Here is a 6240-nt window from a genome sequence, read left to right as displayed (position 1 = left end):
GTACGTTCAAAACTGTTATTCTTATATTTTAAGGCTTTACAGCAAGATGCTGAGCTAAACAAAAACAAACCCCAAACCAACCATCCAAAGCAAGTAGTGGGCAATGGGCCATTCAATTCTTGTATTTCAGGTTTTCCTTCAGATATTCAGTTATGTGGACATTCAGCATCCTTTATCTCCCTTCCACCTCCTCGTCCAGACACCTCACCTTGTCTCTGCCACTCCTCTTGCCTTCCCATTGTCCCTGCAGTTAAACCAGGCTTGCTTTGTCTGAAGGAATTCAACTTTTTGGAAAAGTCAGAAGGCATTAATCAAACATGCTATTGTGCAACTATTTCCATCATCAAGTTACATCTGGTCCCTAAGGTCTCTTAATTCTTCATTAAGGAAGTGCTCCATGTGGAAAGAGGCGAGAGAGGAATTGGACACCACTTCACAAGTTTTGCTGTACATGAATATGCACAATTTGAAATAAATCACCCCAGCCCCACAAACAGATGTGCAAATGAGCCAAACATCAATGGTTTTGTCAAAAGGAAGCGACAAGTAGCAGCAGGCCCACTTCTGCCATGAGTCATCTTACAAGCAGCGTTATGGAGAGAAATCACCCAAAGCTACAGGTATCAAGCAAGAACGGAGCATCAAACCGAAAGCACCAGAGAAATAGCTGACCCGTTGACTGCCGTTCTGGGTCTGAAACCGTGCAAGACCAAACCAGCTCCTACGCAACTGCTGCAGGAAACAGGCTGATTTATAAAAAGTTCAGCTATAGACATGCACCAGATGAACTGGGCACAGCGTTTCGTCTGAAAAAAGGTCATGAACTTTGTTAGTAAAATGCACTCCTCAAAAGGTAGACAAGTATCGAAGTGAGAACACCAGGCTGCAGCCACTAATATGTCAAAACCATACCCTGACCATCTTAACACCAACAGGTAATTTGATTTTTGGAAAATACTTCTTGGCCAGCTCATGCCACAGCATCTAGATGAAGGTGCAGTTACTGGTACAGGGTCCCAAACTGCTCTCAGAAGAATGTCTTATGCTTAATAGATCCCAAACTAATTTCCTCTCCCAGCCGTGTTGCTTTACACAGCCTGTCCTTGGCCAAAGTGGGTCCGGTGCACACCCACCTACTTGCACTGCACCTTCCCACCTCCTTGGCAAGATCCAGCTGTGAGCACCGAATGGAACAGCGACCGCAGGGAGCGCGTATGCACAAGACTGCATCCACCCATCCATCTCCTGGTGTTGTGAAATGTGTCAAATCCTTAACGAACGAGCCCTACCTCCCCAGAGGTGCTGGAAGTCGTGCTCTTGCACTGCTCTGAACCAAAGTAATCAAAATTTCTTACTCCAAAGTTTTTTTGCTATGAGGACAGGGAATAAGAGGGACAAAGGTGAGCAGGGAGGGAAAATCTCTGCAAAGTACGCAACCAGCACAAGCAACCCCAGCTAAGCTCAAGACCACACGCTGGGACCTTCACCGAAGACACAACTGCACAGAACCCAACTTCTCATGGTGCTGCAATCTTGCCGTCATCCACAAGAACAGCAGAGGAGCCAGGCAAATTAACTGCGGAGAAGTTGATCTTGTTGACAGTGGCTGGCATCCCCATTTTCAGTCCTTCACAGCAAAGCAGTGAGATTCTGCTTCCCCCTGCTTGGTTAATGTAGCAACTGGGCACCATGGGGCAACATTAATAACAGGCTGGCATAACGTAATTCATACTTCCACCACCAGCATCAAATCACCTTCCAGATATTGGTCAAGAGACGCTCTGCCAAAGCTAAGATTTTTATCAAACAGGTATCCTATGTGAACATAAAAGTTTGGCAGATCTTATCTTATTCCCCTACAATAAGATCTCCAGATCTTACTCGCCTGGAATTTAAGTTTGCCAGACAGAGCTTCAGAGATGAAGGCAGCAAAGCTTGCTCCTTGCAGCATCTTCCTTCTTTGCTTCAACCTGCAGGGGAAGGCAAGGGCAAACCCCTGGAGTGCTGCAGCACAGACCCAACCAGAAAAGGATACCTTGGGTGCCATCCCTTCACCTGCTTCAAGACAGTATGAGTCAAGAAGCTGGCAACCAGCAAACAGCCTCTCATGGGCAGAGAGACCTCGGATGGACTCAAAGTGGGACACTAGTCACAGAACTTAGGAAGAAAGCAGGAGTCAGAGGAACGGTTCACAGCACCTTATCTCCCAGTCCCAAAGCTTGCTGCCTTCAGCACAAGGAGCAGAAGGGAAGGAGAAGCAGCAACGTTGGAGGCAAAATCCCTGTGACAAAACCAGTACAGGGTGTGCCATTCTAAGGAGCAAGCCTTCATCAGGGAACTACAGAGCCACCTCAGGGACCCAAGATCTGCATCACCAACTGCCAAGCAAGAACAGCAGACACCTCCCAAGGAATGTGTTCGCACAAGGTGAATCGGCACAAGAGATGCTCAGGGTCGACCTGGCAGCACCAGTCACAGGGTATCTTTTCAGTGCACTCAAGCAACAAGATTCAGACCTTAAGCTCTTGTTGAAGGCTTAGGAAATGGCCATCATTCTGGGCTGCGGAGGAGCCTCCAGAGCACGAAGAGATGTCGGAGTGCCACTGGTGAGAGTATGAAACTCTTGCAAGGAGCACACGGTTCAAAAGGAGGCCTTTGAAGAAGACATGAGAAGCCAAATGGTGAGAGAAAACTAGCAGCACGCCAAGAAGTAATCAAGCAGCAAAATACTTTCCACTCAAGGAAAGCACCCTGTATGACACCAAGTGTCACCCCTCTGTACTCAACGGGAAGAGGTGAAGACATCATCCTGGAGACACTTGCAAGAAGCAGCTTTCCAGGTTCATAAAGCAGGGCATAAATACACAAGCTGTGAGCTTGGGTTTTCATACAGAGCTTTTCCTTCCTTTATACACAAAAGAGCTAAGTTGAGAGCCAAGAGGATGGACAACCCTCTGGGATTAAAATAATCCCAACCTGGTAGAAGCACCTCCTTCCTCTTCTGCTTTTTATTATTACTCTGTATTTCTCAGTTTAGTGGTTCCCACCCGCTTCCAGCCCTTTCCTCTTCCAATGGGGCTACAGTTTATCCAAGATGCCATCAGGCCCTCAGCCCCCTCCAACATCTCAGCTGCAAGTTGGTTTGCCCCAGCAACCCAGCAGCCCATCAGTAAGTCAGATCTGAGCAATACTGAACCTCCAGATGGTCAAAAGTCATGGACCAGAGCTACTTTACTATCTGGATTTCAAGAAGCCTTGTGAAAAAGCCACATCCTTCCCAAGTGCTAATATTCACAGAAGGGAAATAACTCCCCTTTTCACTTGCAAGAGGATGTTATCAGTCTACTTTCACTGCTGCATGATCTCTACAGAGCTCTTTGCCATCCTCCCATGCGAATGCCAACATTTTTGTAAGCTGGTTGCAGTCCTACCTACACAGTCTATAGCTGTCAGCCATCCTGTTTCCATAGTTTCAAATACCTTTAAAGCAAATGATCCCCAGGCCAACCTCTCAAAGTCATTTCCCGCCTAAACTCAGCCCTCCAGATGCCTGTCAGAGACCTCTCATCAGCTGTTCATACCATCTCTGCAAAACCTCAGCAAATTTGTCCAAACATGTGCCATCACCCCTTTTCTCACAAGTTCCATGCCTCCACCCACAAGGTTTCTCTCTCCCATTACCAAATCCTGCTTCACATCAATGACTTTGCCTTCTTATCCTTGAAACTCATTCATTTCCATTTAAAATGTTCATTCATGCACATATTTCCATTACAGAATCCTTCCCATTTTCTTCTGCCATTTTCCTTCTACCACAAAAACATTATGGAGGATGGGCACCCCTGATATCTGCCCAGCCCACTGAAATTTCTTCATCCAGAATTTCCCATCTGCTTTTAGGCCCTTCATCTTTCAAACTCCACATAATCCCAATACTATCACTAGTTTGTCGAAGGCCAAAAAAAGTAGAGTCTTAAGCAGGTTGAATTATACAACGGGTATTTGAAAGTACAAACTTCAGCCTCTAAATATATCATCTTTTATCAACTTAAAACTCTTACATGAACAGGCTCTGAAGCATGAAAAGGATGCCGCATGAAGGCAAAGTGCCACCTATTTTCACCATGTGGAATTAGCTATGGGACACAAGGTAAGTTATCAAGCACAAGAGTCTAAAAAAAAACAACAAACCACAAACCAAACAAACCCAAACAAAAAAACCCCACTAAAACACTCTTCTACTTTGCCATAGCCAGTATAACCCATACAGAAACATTTGCAGCTGGAAAACATAGCCCAACAGTTAATTAACAAGTTTTTTTGTGCAGGTTGCTCATCACAAGTCAAGTACATGTGCTCATCGTTCCCATTAGGCTGAATAAACACGTGCAGGTTCGTACAGCACATCAGCAGCTCAATGAGGCAAACACATTTGCTGAACTTGCACAACCCTGACATTTTTCAGAGCTATTCTTTTAAGAAAAGCAACCTAAAAGCGTTTCTCCTTGCCATGCCTTCAGACTAAAGCTTTGCATAAAAAAAAAAAAAAGACAAAATAAGAAACATGCAAAAAGAATTACCTGTCCTATATTGCAACAAAGATACCGGTGGCTAGAAAGTTTGAAGGCAGAGGAGAAAAGCAGAAAATGGGAAGAAACACACAGAAAAATAATGAAACGCCATTAAAAAAAGCCCAACCAGAAAAAGCCTCAAAGCGCAGGGAGAGACACCACAAAGGAAAAGAAAAACAAGTAGGGATTTTTATTCTAGTAGACACATCAGTTCAAAATAAATGGATTTTCTCATCTACCTAGCACAAGACACTTTCAATTGTACAAAAAAAGGACTAGAACTACCAAGGATAGACACGGAAAGAGGGAGGTTTGAGACGAATAAGGTTGAGAAGAAACAAAGCAGCAGAAGTAGCAATTCATATTATGTTTTTGAGAAGACATCTTCCAAAAACGGAGCCAGCTCATTGACCTGCCCTCCCTTTGTATCAATAGTGTCAATCTGCAGGGCTGGTTTGTTGGGCTTTTTTTTTTTTGGTGCACCCCTCGCAGGGGTCCAACTGCACCTGGCTGTGCCTCCCGGCTCCCGCTGCACCCAGAACACAGACACCGTCACCTCCCCGCAGCACCAGGCCGGTGATCACAGCAGCGCATCACCTTAGGGAATCTGGTTAGACTAATATAGAAACATCGTCACTAGCGGATGTCATCACTCATTTCATAACCAAAATGCCAACCAACTGCAAAAAAAAAAAAAGTGTTTTAAAAGTCTGCTACCAGCACAACTCCTTCTTAAAAGAGCGTAATTTATAACTCTGGTTGCAATTTTTAAAAAGATGCAATTAATTATTAACAATCAGTCCATGGCTGTCTAAAAAGAGACCCGCATAAATTCTGTTGCTGTTTGCTGCCGACACCAGAGGTAGCAAAAGCTCACCAGGGCACCTGCACCGAAGCTTTCAGCAAGAGCGGTGGTCGGAGGAGGAGACGGAAACCGCAGGTGCAGGGATGGAGCACGCGGGAGTGTCCCCCATACAGGCACCCAGCACCATCCTGGGAAGTGCAATTACCACGTTAGTCACCAGAGCAATCACATGCTTAGCTGTAAATGGAAAAAAATGAACATTTTTTTTATGGAAGCAGCTTCTAGCTGCTAAGGACTGGAGCATGGGACTTTTAGTCAACAGGATAAGAATGTAAAGTCAAATACAATACTCTATCCACATTGCAACAGCACTTTTCACCTGTCTTCAGACTAGAATCCCTTCGTATATACAGATATCTACATTTATAAAAAAAGCTACTCAACATATTGAACACCGTCCAGACTACTTTCCTTAAAGCTTCCCAACCTTCCTTTCTACGCCTTCCCACTCCACTTTCATTTTCTGGATGAAAAACAAGCTTACCCCAAAAAAAGAACATGTATTAACAGATTGGGTACTACAACCTGCTGTTTTATTAAAATGGTATAAAACCCTTAACTGTGTCATTCACCTGAAAGGGCCAGACACAGCTGGCAAACACTCCACCCACATAAAGCACCAAAACTACTTTCTACTCCTCGTACTACCAAAGAGCAGAACAGGCCACAGCACCCAACCTCTACTTGATACGCACACTCTTTGGAGATGCTCAGCCAGATGTGATATGGGGCTGACGTTAACACCAGCACGAAGGAAGGAGGAATAACAAGAGCTACCTAAAGTAACCCGGTTCAGCATCCCTG

This window comes from Haliaeetus albicilla, chromosome 11 (assembly GCF_947461875.1).
Source record: "Haliaeetus albicilla chromosome 11, bHalAlb1.1, whole genome shotgun sequence".
Taxonomy (NCBI): Eukaryota; Metazoa; Chordata; class Aves; order Accipitriformes; family Accipitridae; genus Haliaeetus; species Haliaeetus albicilla.
Note: the sequence above shows the minus strand (reverse complement) of the source record.